Below are 18,676 nucleotides of genomic sequence, written 5' to 3'. Positions count from 1 at the left end.
AACAGGTGCCACCACCTGGCCAAGTTGACACATGAACGTAACCATGACACTGACCCATCAGCTTTCCTTGAATTAAGATATCTTTCCATGGATGCCTTCCTTAGCTTGGACATTTTTCTAGGCTTAGAATTATAAACTTATAACTTATTAAATTCCCTTTTTAAAAGCATTCCAGTTCTGGTATACCATATTCCAGCAGCTTGCAAATTAATACAAGGAGCAAGGAAAGTAGCTCAACCAAGCTCCAACCTCAAAATTAATTAGCAAATTTGGACTGTTGAAAACAAGCCCAGAGCACAAATAAGTACTAAAGGAACCAGGAGTTTTCACTCCAGCACAGAGGGGGCAGGGCTAATGGGGGAAAAAAAAAAAAAGAAAAACAGCATCAGAGGCTTTTTTAGTTGGGTGGGCACAAAATACCAGAAAAAGGATGGGCTCCAAGAAAAGGGAGCACATAGAGCCATGTACCAACTGTGGCTCTTGACTAGCAAACCTGAGGGGCTGGGATCCAGCTCTGGAAAGACTTTTTTCTCTCTTTTTAAAAAATTCTTCTTTATTTTCTGGTTGAAGGAGAACTTTTATTTTTATGTAAAGAAGAAATCGAATGTGTCCACTTAACCCAATTTAGTGGCAAGTTCTTTAGTTCTGGCCTTCTCCAGCTTGCCAATGTGAGCCACAGATTTTGGACTCAAGGTATTGTCTTCCTAATGACAGCAGACCTCATAATATCTGCCATTGTAATTGGTCCTAATAGCTTCCACAAGCTTAGCTAGTGCTCCTTGGTCTTCCGAGTTGAACTATATGAAGGTGACAATGGTGCAGATCTTCCTGTGGATGAGGTACCCCAGTCTGGCCTTCCCCTTGATGATGCAGTAGGGTACCCCCATTTTGCCACACAAGGTCAGCAGGAAGGCAACCAGCTGGAAGACAGCATCATGTGCTATCACCACCAGCTGGCCCTTCTTGTTTTCCAGCAACATGGTGACAGTGTTCACCCCTGCTTGAAGCACAGGCAGCCTCTCAGTGGGGACATCCCCTTTGCTGGCAGCTTTCTTCTCAGCCCAGGCCAACAGCTTCTGCTACTTCTCTTGCTTTGTCTCTGGTTTGTGCTTGTGGGCCAGCTTAAGCAGTTGAGTAGCTGTTTGGAGGCCCAAGGCCTGTGTGAACTGGTTGATGGCAGGGGGCACTTTGAGTCACTTGTAGAGGATGGCCCTGTGCCACTGTACCCCCATTTGATAAAGCAGGTAAGGTCCCTTTTGGGCTGTGAGAAGGAAAAACCTAAAATTGTGGAATGGTAGCCCATGTCAAACTCTGAAATATGTCCTACAACTAATTGTGGTACTGTGCTTTGAAATATAGCTTTTTTGTGTATATGTTATTCTCCACACACAAAAAAGAAGGAATGATTTAAAAAATTATTTAAAAACGTATTCAGGGGAATTTGGCTTTTTGAGCTAAAGCCCCTGGGGGCAGGGCTTTGACTTGTTAAATTGGGAGCCCTAATTGATTAAGAGAATAGAAGGAATTCTCCAGGAGGGGAAGTTGTAATGATAAAAAAAAAAAAAAAATTAAGTCCTCTAGCCTCCTATATTCTGGAGCAGCTAGAAGGAAAAATATGAGAGGATCATATGGTAGCCCATGACAAACTCTGGGATCTGTCCTGTAACTACTTGTTGATGAGTGCTTTGAAAACTATTGCTTTTTTATTTCTTTGTTTTGTATATATGTTATATTATATAATTAAAAAGTTAAAAAATTATAACATTTATAAATGTGTCTCTGTTAAATTGCTCTTAATGAAAAGTTATAAAAAGTTTTTCTTAACCATCTGAGTACTCTGTCTAAAAGATAAAAATTGTATGTCATATTAGAATAACATCCTTGTTAATTTTTAGGTTGGCCTTAATCATCCTTTATTTCAGAAGATAAATCTTCTCACTCTTAAAGAAAAACTGTTACAAAAGATTTTTTTCTCATCTTGTAAAAGTAAAGAGCTAAAATAGTTTTAACTATTACCTAAAAAGTGTTTAAGGAGTATTACAATAATTAAAAGAGATTTTCTATCCTTCTGTTAGCTAAATTTGCATGGATGAAATGTTATTCATATATTTAGAAATTCTTTCTATCCTAACACTGTCTGTATACTGCTAAAAGTTACAAATCAAGGGATAACCAAATTTGCTTGTCGGTTACTTTACTTTACTCTAAGGTTTCTCTAAAAGAACAGGTGGTCAGCAATAAGTCAAAACTTCACCTTGAACAAAAAGAACTTTAAAGGAGAAACAAGGCAAGTATACAAATTACTTTCTACCTGTTAACGAACCTAACTCTGTAAAAGTGTAAAAATAAATGTGTAAAAGTAAAAGAGGACAAAACTTCTCCTTGTAATTAATAACCCCAATGTAAAACAACTGTCAAATGTTTTTATATCTAAAAGTAAATTCATTTAAAATGCTTATAAAACTAAAGATTAAAGTGTAAGCTCTTACAGCTATCACATTTACTCCTAAGCTTTAACTGTTATTTCTAAATTCTGAGATGCTTTGCTCTTTGTATGACCTATAGTAGTTCCCTAGAAACTTAAGTATCTGTGTAACACCGAAGACAAAGTTCACCAACTGTGATGGTAGACGTTACATCCTACAGCAGCAGGTCAATGATGCTGATCTAGTTAGGACTAAGATAAATATGACTGTCTATATTCTGAAACTTTAACTTCTGTGTGAGACTGAAACAGCAGAGCCAGAGTATTTTAAGTAAAAATAAAAATATCTGTATTTGGCATGGTGCACCGGAGACTCAGTGGCAGAATTCTCACCTGCTGTGCTGGAGACCCAGGTTCGATTCCTGGAGCCTGCCCATGCAAAAAAAAATATATATATATACATATTTGCATTCCTTTAAACTAAACAAACAAAAACCACATAAACTATTACTTTCCCCACCTGGAGAATTCCTTCTATTCTCTCAATCAATGAGGGCTCACAATTTAATAAGCCGAAGCCCTGCCCCCAGGGACCTTAACTCAACAAGTCAAATTCCCCCGAACACTTCCAGAAGGAAATCACTTACTTGATTTCTTACAGCACAGATTAATCTTTGTTGGTTTTTGAACTTCATAATGAATGGAATCATTTGCTATGTACTCTTGTGTATATGGCTTCTATTGCTCCAAATTATATTTGTGAGAGTCATTCCTATTGTGAACAACTGTAGGCGAGTTCTTGTGGTAGTTAGGTTCAGGTGTCAACTTGGCCAGGAGAAGGTCCCTAGTTTTGTTGTTGTGGACATGAGCCAATGGTACATGAACCTCATCTGTTGCTCATTACATCTGCAGTCAGCTAGGAGGTGTGCCTGCTGCAATGAATGATGTTTGATTTAATTGGCTGGTTCTTAAATGAGAGAGATCAATGTAGCACAGCCCAAGAAGCTCAGCATACCTCATCTCAGCACTCACAGCTCAGCCAAGGCTTTGGAGATACAGAAAAGAATCACCCTGGAAAAAGTTGTTGGAACCCAGAGGCCTGGGGAGAAGGCCAGCAGAGATCACCCTGTGCCTTCCCATGTAAGAGAGGGCCTCAGTCAAAAGTTATCTGCCTTTCCTCTGAAGAACTAACAAAATAAATCCCCTTTTATTGAAAGTCAATCAATCTCTGGTGTGTTGCATTCCGGCAGCTAGCAAACTAGAACAGATTTTGGTACTGGAGAGTGGGGTGCTGCTGCAGTTTGCAAATACCAGATATGTTGGAACATTTTTTTGGATGGCTAAGGGGAAAGTTTTGGAGGAACTGTGAAGAGAATGATGGAGAAGTCCTGGTGTGCTTGAAGAGATTGTTGGTGTAAATGGAACCACTGCAAATCTGGACAAAGGGGGCCACAAAGGGACAAATTGGAGTTTGCAGAGTGAGAACCATGGAAGCTCGGGTCTGAAGCCAAGAAGCCTTGGCCAGGAGAGTGGACTCACCCATATACATGGAGAGGGTGACTTTGCCCTGAGGACGGAGGATGAGTCTCCCATTTCATTGCAGTGGAAAAGTTGTGCTGCCTCAGGCCTTTGAGAAGGTACAGCACTCTCCTTGGGGACTGGGGAGAGCCTGGCTGCCACCACATGGGGGAGTTCAGCGTGTGCCCTGGAAATGGCAGAGCCCAGGTGTGGCCCCGATGCCTGGAGAGAGTGGAGCTGAGAAAAGGGTGGTCTCCTCAATGTTCCCCAAGGTTGATTTGGAGAGAGGCAGGCCACTGCATAGGCCCTTGGAAAGGGTGGAACTACCACTTTCTAAAGCCGAAGTGTAAATGACTTTCAGACTTTGAAATCCAATGGTGTTTGCCCTGCAGGTTTTCCTTCCAGTTTATCCCTATAGATCCCGTGACTGTCCCTCCTTTGCATATTGGCACCAGATAACTTGCTTTGAGATTCATAAGTCCACAGCCAGAAGAGAATTTTCAGCACTTTAATATCATTTTAGGTGATGCATATAGTTGCCAAGTTGACAAGGGGTAGACATGTGGTAGTTAGGTTCAGGTGTCAACTTGGCCAGGTGAAGGTGCCTAGTTCTGTTGCTGTGGACATGAGCCAATGGTACATGAACCTCATCTGCTGATGATTACATCTGCAGTCGGCTAGGAGGAATGCTGGCTGCAATGAATGATGTTTGATTTAATTGGCTGGTGCTTAAATGAGAGAGTTCAACATAGCACAACCCAAGCAGCTCAGCATACCTCATCTCAGCACTCACAGCTCAGCCCAAGACTTTGGAGGTGCAGAAAGGAATCACCCTGGAGAAAGTTGTTGGAACCCAGAGGTCTGGGGAGAAGGCCAGCAGAGATCACCCTGTGCCTTCCCACATAACCTCAGTTAAAAGTTAGCTGCCTTTCCTCTGAAGAACTAATGAAATAAATTCCCTTTTATTAAAAGCCAATCCATCTCTGGTGTGTTGCATTCCAGCAGCTAGCAAACTAGAACAGTTCTTTTCATCATTGTTCATATTCCACTGTGAAGATATAGCACAATTTATTCATTCTGCTGTTGGTCATTTGTGTTCCTTCTAGTTTGGGGCAATTATGAATAGTTCTAAGAAGATTTTTGTACATATTTTTTAGTAAATGTGTTCATGAACTTCTGTTGGGTATTTGTGGTAAATTGAATTATGTGCCCCAAGGAAAAGCATATTCTCAATCTTATTCTGCATTTCTATATGTGTAAAACTATTTGTTAAAAGGAACTTTTAAAGATGTTATTTCTGGTTTAGGAGCAGCCAATAGAATCAAAGTGGGTCTTAATCTGTATTCTGGAGACTTATAAAGGGAAGAAACAGGCAGCCAGTGTCAGAGAAACCCAAAGGGAGGAGCCACAGCTAGAAGTCAGAGAAATCAGAAGAGCTGACATAGGAGAGACTGAGATGGCCACGTGGTGGGAGGCAAACAGCAGGCAAAGAACTCTAAGGATTGCACAGGGTCAATGCCCACATGCAACAGATTTCTGGGAGAAAACATGGTTCGCCAATACCTTGATTCTGGACTATCAGCCTCTGAAACCATGAGACAAAAAATACTCATTGTTTAAGGCAACATATTGTACAATATTTGCCATAGCAGCCTGGCAGATTATGACAGCATGGACATGTTCAGTGAGTAAATGCTGCCAAAGGGTTCTCAAAGTTGACTGTACCAATTTACATTCCTACTAAGAGTGTATAACTTCATATGCTTAATACTTGTTATTGTATGCCTCAAAAAAATTAGATATTGCAGTGGAGGCGTTTTTATTGAAATATGGTTTTAGCGTGTATTTTCCTGATGCTTAATAAAGTTGAGTACATATTTTTTCTCTGTTTTGGTCATTTGGATATCCTCTTTTGTAAAATATGGGTCCAAGATTTTTTGTCCATTTTCTACTTCAGTGTTTTCTTATCTTTATTTCTCTTTCTTCCTTTTTAAAAGTGATTTTAGCGCCTCTGAATTTGAGTGCTTTGTTCTACATCTATATGGTGAATATCTTCTCCAACATCCGTATTTCTCCTTTGTCAGAATATGACAGTATGGTTAAACAGCTCATTGCATGACAGTTACTATTCATTTCAAGATCTCCTTGTGATAGCAACAAAACCCTCAAATGACTGTAATTGTCCATAAAGTATATTTAATCATTAGAGCAACAATTTAAAAATAATGGTAACCTTTTAATCTATGCCTTTCTGTACATTCTTAATCACTTTTCAAAATATTTCTATGAAATAGGCACTACTATCCTTATTTTATCAATAGTGACCCTGAGACTTAGCATGTTAAATAATTTCTCCCAAATAAGAGAATGAATCGTTTTTGACTCAGAAACCCTTGTTCTTAACCACTGTATTGTATGCTATCTGCAAAACTTTAAAAATAAATGGGGTACAGGGCGGGCAATGGTGGCTCAGTGGCAGAATTCTTACCTGTCATACCAGTGACCTGGATTCATTTCCTGGTGCCTGCCCATGTAAAAAAAAAATTTTTTTTTTAATTAAAAAAATAATAAATGGGGTATGAGTGTAGTTCAGTGGAGGAATTCTTGCCTGCCACGCTGGATTCAATTCCCAGCCCATGCATTTCCCAAAAAGCAAAAAACTGAGGACTTCCAGGAAGATGGCTGAATAGAGTAGCTTGAGATTAGCCCTGCACCATGGAAAAATTAGAGAAGGGACAGGAGGGCAACTGAGACAGCGATTTTGGAGTGCGGCTGACCTGGGAGGTGCCCCCACCCCACTAGCCCCCAGTGCATATACCTGCCCCTCACCCCCATCCTAAGTGCAGCCCAACCTAATTATCCCGCACCCCTCCCAAACACTACCTTCCCCTCCCTGTTCCCTGCAGGCTGTTGTCAGTGCATATGCTGTGGGTACTAACCTCCATATCCAGTCTACTCCTGACCCCTGCCCATACTTGCTGCACAGCCTCACCCCACCCCACCCCGAGCTCTGTGCATCAGTTTACAGCACTCTTAAGTCCATGCATGCACATGGGCCCCTAATCACATCATTCAGCTCTGAGAACCTCAGTTTACATCAGCTCTAGAACTGCACATGTGCATGACCCTCGGCCATACTTCCCAGCTCTGAGAAAGTGCCAACATGCAGAGCTGGGTCACATCTACCCCCAATCCACAAAGGTATAACATTGACCTGCTGCCACAGCTCTACACATAGGCTCTACCCCTGCCTAAGACCAGTGCACACCAGGGTTATGCACCTCAGACAGGTGCACCTGCACAGTTACATCTTCCCTGGCCACTGGGTGCCCACATACACAAGCATCAGTGTAACATTGCCAACCTGCACCTATACATGTCCTGAAACAAATCACCACACTGAGTGTCCCATCCTGTGCCCTGCTCCCTACTGTACACCACCCTGCAAACACAGGGCCTTTGACTAATGAAAGAAATCAACTCCCAAAGTAAATCAATCAAGATATTTACATGTCATGAAGACAGCAGACGATCACTAAGCATATCACAATGCAGGCAGATATAGCCAAGCATATCACAATGCAGACAGATATAGCCCTCCCTAATAACAAAATTAAAACACCAGAGGACACACAGATATTGGAACAATTAATCAAAGATGTTCATACAACTCTACTTAATAAAATAAGTGGGATAACAAATGACATAAAGGAAATCAAGAAGACAGTAGGAGAGCATAAAGAGAAATTTGAAATAATAAATACAAAAATAGCAGATATCACAGAAATTAAAGACCCTGTTGACCAAATAAAAAGCATACTAAAGGTACACAACACCAGATTTGAAGAATCAGAAGAAAAATAAGTGGTCTAGAGGACAGGATACCTGACTTTGAAAACTCAAACAGCAAATGGCAAAAACAGATGGAAAAAATTGAATTGGATCTCAGGGAAATGATAGACAAAGCAAAGGACACAAATGTAAGAATCATTGGTGTCCCAGAAGGAGAGGAGAGGAGTAAAGGGCTAGGAAGTGTGGTTGAGGATATAATGGGGGAAAACTTGCATACCCTCATAAAGCACATAAATATATAAGTTAAAGAAGTCCAACAAACTTCAAACAGAATAAATCCAAATAGGCCTTCCCCAAGACACATATTAATCAGTCTGTCAAATGTTAAAGAGAAACAGAAAATCCTGAAAGCTGCAACAGAAAAAAATCTACTACATACAAGGCAAACCAAATAACACTGAGTTCAGACTACCCAACTAGCACCCTGGAGGCAAGAAAGCAGTGGTATGATATATTCAGGATTCTGAAAGAGAAAGACTGCCAGCCAAGAATTCTGGACCCAGTCAAATTTTCCTTCAAAACTAAGGGAGAGATTAAACTTTTCACAGACAAAAAAGTCCTGAAAGAATTTGTCAACAAGAGATTGGCCCTACAAGAAATACTGAAAGGAGTTCTGCTGACTGGAAAAAAAAAAGCAGGAGAGGGAGATCTGGAGGAGGGCACAGAATTGAGGAGTACCACTAAGGGTAATTTAAAGAATACACAGAGAAAGAAGGAAAAGAATATATAGAGCTGACAAATAAATTTAAAAAGATAGGATGGTGGATTCAAGAAAAACCTTTTCAGTAATAACTTTGAATGTTAATGAACTAAACTTACCAATTAAAAGATACAGATTGGCAGAAAGGATTAAGAAATATAATCCAGCTATATACTGATTACAGGAGACTTATCTTAGATACAAGGATACAAATAGATAAGTGAAAGGATGGCAAAATATTTTCCACACAAGTTGTAACCAAAAGAAAGCAGGAGTACCTATACTAATATTGGACAAAATAGACCTTGTAAAAACACCATAAGAAACAAAGAAGGACACTATATACTAATTAAAGAGTCAATTCATCAAGAAGATACAGCAATCATAAATGTTTATGCTCCCAATCAAGGAGCTCCAAAGTACATGAGACAGACATTGGCAAAACTGAATGAAGCAATAGGTGTTTCAACAATGATAGTAGGAGACTTAAATACACATCTCTCCTCTACAGATAGAACAACCAGACAGAAGATCAACAAGGAAATAGAGAAATTAAGTAAAATAGAGTAATTAAGTAAATTAAGATTTAACTAGACCTCACAGACATATATAGGTCATTGCACCTCAAAGCACAAGGATATACATTCTTCTCTAGTGCTCATGGAACATTCTTCAGGAAATATCATATGCTGGGACACAAAACAGGTCTTTATAAATTTAAAAACATTGAAATTATTCAGAGCACTTTCTCTGATCACAATGGGATGAAGCTGGATCTCAATAACCACCAAAGAATGAGAACATTCACAAAAATATGCAGATTAAACAACACAGTCTTAAACAACCAGTGGATCAAAGAAGAAATTGCTAGAGAAATCAGTAGCTATGTGGAGACGAATGAAAATGAGACTACAAATTATCAGAACTTACAGGATGTGGCAAAGGCTGTGCTGAGAGGGAAATTTATTGCCCTAAATGCCTATATTAAAAGACAAGAGCAAACAAAAAACAAGGACTTAGTAGCACACCTGGAGGAACTCGAGAAAGAACAGCAAACTAACCCCAGAGCAAATAGAAGAAGAGAAGTAACAAAGATTAAAGCAGAGATAAGTGAATGGGAGAACAAAAGCACAAGAGAAAAAAATCAATGAAACCAAAAGTTGGTTCTTTAGGAAATCAATAAAATTGATGGGCCACTAGCAAGACTGACAAAGGAAAAAAGAGAGAAGAGACAAATAAACAATATCAAAAATGAGAAGGGGTGTGTTACCACAGACCCTGAAGAAATAAAAGAAAGCATGAGAGGATACTATGAACAACTACACACCAACAAACTAAACAACTTAGATGAAATGGACAAATTCCTGGAGACACACAAAGAAGTTATACTGACTCAGGAAGAAATAGAAGATTTCAACAAACCGATCACAAGTAAAGAGATTCAATCAGTCATCAAAAATCTTCCCACAAAGAATATCCCAGGGCCAGATGGCTTTACAAGAGAATTTTATCAAACATTCCAAAAGAACTAACACCAATCCTGCTCAAACTTAAAAAAAAAAAAAGAAAGAGGAAAAAGGAATTCTACCTAACTCATTTTATGAAGCTAATATCATTTTAATACCAAAACCAGATAAAGATGCTATAAGAAAGGAAAACTACAGGACAATCTCCGTAAGGAACATAGATGAAAAAATTCTCAATAAAATATTAGCAAATCGAATCCAACAACACATTAAAAGAATTATATACCATGACTAAGTGGGGTTTATACCAGGAATACAAGGATGGTTCAACACAAGAAAATCAATTAATGTAATACAGCACGTTAACAAATCAAAAGGGAAAAGTCACATGATGATCTCAAGTGATGCTGAAAAAGCATTCAACAAAATTCAGCATCCTTTTCTGATAAAAATGCTCCAACAGATAGGAATCAAAGGTAAGTACCTCAATATGATAAAGGGAATATACAAAAAACTGATAGCCAGCATCATACTCAAAGTGGAGAGACTGAAAGCTTTGCCCCTAAGATCAGGAACAAAGCAAGGATGTTCACTGTCACCACTATTATTCAACATTGTGCTACAAGTTCTAGCTAGAGCAATCAAGCAGGACAAAGAAATAAAAGGCATCCAAATTGGAAAGGAAGAAGTAAAATTCTCATTATTTGCAGATGATATGATACTATGCTTGGATGATGCTGAGAAATCCATAGCAAAGTTTCTTGAGCTAATAAAAAAATTCAGCAAGGTGGTGAGATATACTATTAACATAGAAAAATCAGTAACATTTCTATACACAAGCAATGACTTAACTGAGGAGTCAGTTAAGGAAAAAATTCCATACAAAATAGCAACTAAAAGAATCAAGTACTTAGGAATGAATTTAACTAGGGGCATAAAGGACTTGTACACAGAAAACTACACAACATTGCTAAAAGAAATCAAAGTGGATCTAAATAAGTATAAAGACATTCCCTGCTCATGGATAAGAAGGATAAATATGGTTAAGATATTAATTCTCCCCAAATTGATGTTCAGATTCAACACAATACCAACCAAACTTCTAACAACCTAATTTAAGGATTTGGAAAAGCTAATTACCAAATTCATCTGGAAGATAATGAGACCCCAAATAGCTAAAAGCATCCTAAAAAAGAAGAATGAAGTGGGAGGATTAACATTCCCCAACTTTAAAACCTATTATAAAGACACAGTGGTCAAAACAGCATGATACTGACACAAAGATAGAAGCATTGATCAATGGAATCAAATCAAGAATGCAGCAATAGGCCACTAAACCTATGGTTAACTGATTTTTGACAAAGCCCCCAAATCCCTTGAACTGGGACAAAATAGTCTTTTCAATAATTGGGCAAGGAAGAATTGGATATCAATAATCAAAAGAATGAAAGAGGACTTCCGGGCCAAGATGGCGGCTTAGCAATGTGTGCGTTTTAGTTCGTCCTTCAGAACAACTACTAAATAACCAGAAACAGTACAGAATAGCTCCTGGGGCCATGTCAGTGACCAGACACACAGTGTACCCCAGTCTGGACCAGCTGAATCAGCTGCAAGCACCCCCAAAACCATGCATTCCCCAAGCCGCGATGGCCGGCGCCCCTCCTCCAATGGCTGCTTCCCAGAGGGGAAAGGAAAGAGACTTTACCAGCAGTAGGGGCTGAGCCCAACTAAATTCCAATTGTGGAATTAAATAACAAATTCTGACTACTAAAAATAGGTCCCCAGCTCAGGTGAACCTGGTCAAAGTGGAGGTCACTCATTTTTGCCCCAGTGCCAAGGGGGCAGGGCTGACAGAAAAAGGAAAAAAACAGAAGCAAACAGAGGGTTTTGTGGCTGTGTTTCTACAAAGCCTTGACTGCCTTTGGATACAGTGGCAGGACTCCTCAGGCTGCAATTGCCCCAGGCATAGGCAGATCAAACTCATTCAAGGGCTTGTCTGGAGCCTGTGCCTTCTCCAGGGGAGGGGTGAAGCCCAACTTAGGTGGAATCCCTCTCTCAAGGAATTCAGACACCAGGGCTTGGTAATTTGAAGCCATTAAAACCAGCCTACAACCTGTCCTCAGTCTCCACCACGCTCCCAGCCAAAGCTAAAGGTACCACATCATCTTATGATGGTGGGACCTGCAGGCAGTCAAGCATCACATACTGGGAAGGATAAGAAAAACAGAGTCCAGAGATTTCACATGAAAGTCTTTCAACATGTTGGGTCGCACATTTGGGGAAAACCGATGCAGGTGACTCTTTCCTCCTGATAGAAGGCCAATTTGGTTTGGAAAAATCCAGCTGTGGTCTATAATACCTAAGTAGACCCTCCTAAGTGTGGGAGGAAAAGACACCATACAAGCAGGGCAAGAAACAAGAAAACAAGAACTGAAAATTATCCTCTGTTAAAGAAAACTTAAGCTACAGGTCCAGATAAAGCTGAACGGAATGTCAAAGAACAGATAGAAAACAAATTCATCCAGCAAGAAAACCTTAGGTAAAAGAAGTGCAAGCAATCTCCAGAATAAACTAATTAAGGTAATTAAATGCCTAGACGCCAGCAAAAAATAACAATCACACCAGGAAAATTGAAGATATGGCCCAGTCAAAGGAACAAACCAACAATTCAAATGAGATACAGGAGCTGGAACATTTAATTCAGAATATACAAACAGACATGGAAAACCTCATCAAAAATTTAATCAACGAATTGAGAGAGGATATAAAGAAGGCAAGGAATGAACAAAAAAAAGAAATTGAAAGTCTGAAAAAACAAATCACAGAGCTTATGGGAATGAAAGGCACAGTAGAAGAAATGAAAAAAACAATGGAAACCTACAATGGTAGGTTTTGAGAGACAGAACATAGGATTTCTGAACTGGAGGACAGAATATCTGAAACCCAGCAAGAAAAAGAAAATATAGGGAAAAAATGGAAAAATATGAGCAGGAACTCAGGGAATTGAAAGACAATATGAGGCACATGAATATATGTGTTGTGGGTGTCCCAGAAGAAGAAGAGAAGGGAAAAGGAGGAGAACAACTAATGGAGGAAATTATCACTGAAAATTTCCCAACTCTTATGAAAGACTTAAAATTACAGATCCAAGAAGTGCAGCATACCTCAAAGAGAATAGATCCAAATAGACATACTCCAAGACACTTACTAATCACAATGTCAGAGGTCAAAAAGAAAGAGAGAATCTTGAAAACAGCAAGAGAAAAGCAATCCATCACATACAAGGGGAGCCCAATAAGACTATACATGGATTTCTCAGCAGAAACCATGGAGGCGAGAAGACAGTGGGATGATATATTTAAGTTATTAAAAGAGAAAAACTGCCAACCAAGAATTCTATATCCAGCAAAATTGTCCTTCAAAAATGAGGGAGAAATTAAAACATTTTCAGACAAAATATCACTGAGAGAATTTGTGACCAAGAGACCAACTCTGCAAGAAATGCTAAAGGGAGCACTAGAGACAGATATGAAAAGACAGAAGAGAGAGTTGTGGAGAAGAGCGTAGAAAGGAAGACTATGAGTAAAGGTAAAAAGAAGGAAAATTAGATGTGACAGATAAAATCCCAAAGGCAAAGTAGAAGAAAGTACTACCCGTGCAGTATTAACACTAAATGTTAATGGATTAAACTCCCCAATCAAAAGACATAGACTGGCAGAATGGATTAAAAAACAAGACCTGTCTATATGCTGTCTCTACTCAAAGGACATGAGAGCAAGGACACAAACGGACATTTGCACACCAATATTTATAGCAGCATTATTTACAATTGCCAAGAGATGGAAATAGCCATAATGTCTGTGCTGGTTTGAAAGGAAGTATGCCCCCTAAGAAAAGCCATGTTTTAATATAAATCCCATTTCATAAAGGTAGAATAATCTCCATTCAATACTGTATATTTGAAACTGTAATGAGATCATCTCCCTGGTTGATGTGATTTAGTTGAGAATGGTTGTTAAACTGGATTAGGGGATGACATGTCTCCACCCATTTGAGTGGGTTTTGATTAGTTTCTGAAGTCCTATAAAAGAGGAAACATTTTGGAGAATGAGAGATTCAGAGAGAGCAGAGAATGCTGCAGCACCACGAAGCAGAGAGTCCACCAGCCAGAGACCTTTGGAGATGAAGAAGGAAAACACCTCCCGGGGAGCTTCATGAAACAGGAAGCCAGGAGACAAAGCTAGCAGATGACACCATATTCGCCATGTGCCCTTCCAGCCAAGAGAGAAGCCCTGACTGTTCGCCATGTGCCATCTCACTTGAGAGAGAGACCCTGAACTTCATCGGCCTTCTTGAACCAAGGTATCTTTCCCTGGATGCCTTTGATTGGACATTTCTATACACTTGTTTAATTGGGACATTTTCTCGCCCTTAGAACTATAAACTTGCAATTCCCCTTGTTAAAAGCCATTCCGTTTTTGGTATATTGCATTCTGGCAGCTAGCAAACTAGAACAATGTCCATCAATGGACAGGTGGCTAAACAAACTGTGGCATATACGTACAATGGAATATTATGCACCTTTAAGACAGAATAAAGTTATGAAGTATGTAACAACATGATGGACCTTAAGGACATTATGCTGAGTGTGATTAGCCAAAAACAAAAGGACAAATGCTGTATGGTCTCACTGATATGAACTGACATTAGTGAATAAACTTGAAATATTTCACTGGTAACAGAGACTATCAGGACATAGAAATAGGGTAAGATATTGGGTAACTGGAGCTGAAAGGATACAGATTGTGCAACAGAGCTGGATATAAAAACTCAGAAGTGGACAGCACAACACTTCCTAACTGTAATACAATTATGTTAAAACACTGAATGAAGCTGAACATGAGAATGATAGAGGGAGAAGGGCTGGGGGCATAAATGAAATCACAAAGAAAGATACATGATAAAGATTGAGATGGTATAATCTAGGAATGCCTAGAGTGTATAATGATAATGACTAAATGTAAAAATTTTAAAATGTTTTTGCATGTGGAAGAACAAAGAATGTCATTACTGCATGGTGCTGAAAATAGATAGTAATAAATGTTTCAAAATTTCAACTTATATGTGAGACTAAATAAAAAATGTCTATTTGGTACAAAATTTATATTTTGACTAGTGCATCTCCTAATATAACTTATGTAATAGTTGGTTGGACAACATAAGTACATGGAACCTTGGGTAGGACATTAGATTTTATTGGTTTGTCCAGAGTGAAGCCCCAATGAATCCCAGAGTGATTTGATCAGTGAATAGGAAAGTATTTGCAAAGTCCCCTTCAGGGAATGGTGAGAATGGGGGAAAATTCAACCTCCCCAAGTTGAATTACTGATATTCTCACAAACAGTGCAGACAACCAAACTATAGGCTGAGCCTCCAGTCTTGGGGTTTGTTCACATGAAACTTAACCCCACAAAGGATAGGTCAAGCCTACTTAAAATTAGGCCTAAAAGTCACCCCCAAGAGAACCTCTTTTGTTGCTCAGATGTGGCCTCTGTCTCCAGCCAATACAACAAGCAAACTCACCACCCTCCTCTGTCTACATGGGACATGACTCCCAGGGGTGTGGACCTGCCTGGCAATGTGGGACAGAAAACCTAGAATGAGCTGAGACTCAGCATCAAGAGATTGAGAAAAACTCCTGAATGAGCTGAGACTCAGCATCGAGGGATTCAGAAAACCTTCTCGACCAAAAGGGGGAAGAGTGAAACGAGACAAAGTGCCAATGGCTGTGAGATTCCAAACAGAGTCGAGAGGTTATCCTGGAGGTTATTCTTACGCATTAAGTAGATATCACATTGTTATCCAAGATGTAATGGAGAGGCTTGAGGGAAATGCCTGAAAATGTAGAGCTGTGTTCCAGTAGCCATGTTTCTTGATGATGATTGTATAATGATACAGCTTTCACAATGTGACTGTGTGATTGTGAAAACCTTGTGTCTGATGCTCCTTTTATCTACCTTGTCAGCAAAGGAGTAGAACATATGGAATAAAAATAAATAATAGGGGGAACAAATGTTAAAATAATTCAATTTGAAATGCTAGTGATCAGTGAAAGGGAGGGGTAAGGGGTATGGTATGTAAAATTCTTTTTTTCTTTTTCTGTTTTTTGTTTTATTTTTCTGTTGTCTTTTTATTTCTTTTTCTGAATTGATGCAAATGTTCTAAGAAATGATCATGATGAATATGCAACTGTGTGATGATATTGTGAATTACTGATTATATATGTAGAATGGAATGAGCATATATTAAAGATGTTTGTGTTTCTTGTAATTTTTTCTAATTAATAAAAAAAAATTTTTAAGTAAAATGAACAGCAAAAAAAAAAAAAAAAAACAGAAACAATCTATATGCTGTCTGCAAGAGATTCCCTTTAGACCCAAGACAAAGACAGATTGAAAGTGAAAGGCTGAAAAAAGATATTTCATGTAAACAACCAGAAAAGAGAAGGGGTACTGAGCAGGCTATTATTTAAACCAGAATAGCCATGTTTTAATCCTGATCCAATCTTGTGAAGGTAGCTGTTTATTTTAATCCTAATTCAATAATGCATGGTGGGAAATTTGATTAGATTATCTCCACAGAGATATGATGTGCCCAATTGTGGGTGTGACCTTTGATTAGATGGAGATGTGACTCCCCTTATTCCAGGTGGGACTTGATTAATTTACTGAAATCCTTTAAAAGAGAAGAATTATGGAGAGAGCTAGAAATAGCAGAAGCCTCAGAATTGACAGACAGAGCAGATTTAAATGCTTGGAAAACAGTTACTTCAGAGAACAGAGACATGGATGTTTGGAGATGCGGGGAGCCCAGCAGACATCACGATGAGATGTTAAGCAAGCCAGAACCTGGACAGAGCAAAGAGAATCCAAGTGATGAAAGCCAGCCCCAAAGAAGCATAGTGAGGAATCCCCACAGATACAGAGGCTGAAAGCAACAGAACCCAAGAGCAAGGGACCAGCTGATGCTAGCCACATGACCTTCCAGCTGACAGAGTTGTTCCTGAGCCTTTCTTGAGTGAAGGTAACCTCTTGTTTGTGCCTTAGTTTGGACACTTTCACTTCCTTACAATTCCAAATGTAAATTCCCTTTTTAAAAAGCCCTTCCAGTTCTGGTATATCACATTCCAGCAGTTGCAAACTAACACAAGGAGCTATACTAATATCTGACATATTAGAGTTCAAATGTAAAACAATTAAAAGAGACAAAGAAGGGCACTATGTATTAATAAAAGGAACAATTCATCAAGAAGACATAACAATCATAAATATTTATGCACTGAGCCAGAGTGCCCCAAAATACATGGGACATACACTGACAACACTGAAGGTAATAGACACCTCTACAATAGTAGTTGGAGACTTCAATACACTGCTATCATCAATGGATAGAACACCTAGACAGAAGATCAATAAGGAAACAGAGATTTTGAATAATATGATAAATGAACTAGATTTAGATTTTGCAGGGTATTATGCCCTACAATAGCAAGATACACATTTTTTAAGTGCTCCTGGATCATTCTCAAAGACAGACCATATGCTGGATCACAAAGCCAGTGCAAAAAATTTAACAAAATGCTTTCACAGATCATAATGGAATGAAGTTGGAAATCAATAACAGACAGAGGGCCAGAGAATTCACAAATATATGGAAGCTAAACCACACACTATTAAACAACCAGTGAGTCAAGGAAGAAATTGCAAGAGAAATCAGTTAATATCTCCATGCAAATGAAAATGAAAACATAACATATAAAAACTTATGGGATGTAAGCATCTGCAGGAAACAAGATGACAGCTTAGTGAAGTGTGGAATTTAGTTCATCCTCAAGAGCAGCTAGTACATAGCAAGGGATGGTACAGAACATCAGTGACTAGACACACAGTGTACATCAGTCTGGACCAGGTGGAACAGCTGAGACCCTGCACAGAACTGTAAGTCCCCCAAGCAGCTGAGGCCAGTGCCCCTCCCCCACAGGCACAGCAGGCTGGTTCCCTGAGGGGAAAGGAATCAGACTTTACTAGCTCAAGGGCTTAACTCAACCAAGCTTCAATTGGGGATTAATTAACAAATTCTGACTACTGAAAATAGGGCCCCAGCACAGATGAACCTGAAATAAGAACTAAAGGTACTAGGAGTTTTTGCCTCATCAGAGAGGTGCAGGGCTGATGGGGGTTGGGCGGGGGCTGTTGTGGGGGGGTAAGAGACTTTTTTAGTCAGACAGCACAAAATACTGGAAAATGGCTGCACCCCAAGAAAAGGGAACACATAGAGCCTGGAGATACATAGAGCCATGAACTAACTTAAAAACCAACTTAAAAAATAAGAAGAGCAGGGGGCTGGCTCTGAAAACACTTTTACTTTGGCTTTTTTTCTGCTCCTTAACAGTTTATTAGGTAGAACTGGAAGCACTCTCAGGCTCCAGTGCTGTGGCAGGAAAGGGCAGAATTAAGCTTGTCTGAGACACAAAGTAACTAGTTAGGTGAAAGGAGTTAATTCCCTAAAGGGTGTATCTTTCCCAAGAGGAAGGTGGGGTCCAGCTCAAGTAGAATTCCTCCTTAAGGAATTCTGGCCTCAGAGACTGGTAAACTGAAGCAATTAAAGCCATCCTACAACCTCATTTCTGTCTCAACCATGCCCCCAGCAGAGAGA

At 39.3% G+C, this 18,676-nt stretch overlaps 1 pseudogene; it reads right to left on the bottom strand.

The window, feature by feature from the left end:
* Positions 1-614: 614 nt before the first annotated feature.
* LOC143668717 (large ribosomal subunit protein eL8 pseudogene) overlaps positions 615-18,676 on the bottom strand; it is a 33,032-nt pseudogene continuing 14,970 nt past the window's right edge.

Source organism: Tamandua tetradactyla, chromosome 25, assembly GCF_023851605.1.
Source record: "Tamandua tetradactyla isolate mTamTet1 chromosome 25, mTamTet1.pri, whole genome shotgun sequence".
Classification (NCBI taxonomy): Eukaryota; Metazoa; Chordata; class Mammalia; order Pilosa; family Myrmecophagidae; genus Tamandua; species Tamandua tetradactyla.
The sequence above is the reverse complement of the archived record's forward strand: the minus strand, read 5'-3'. Positions and strand labels throughout refer to the sequence as shown.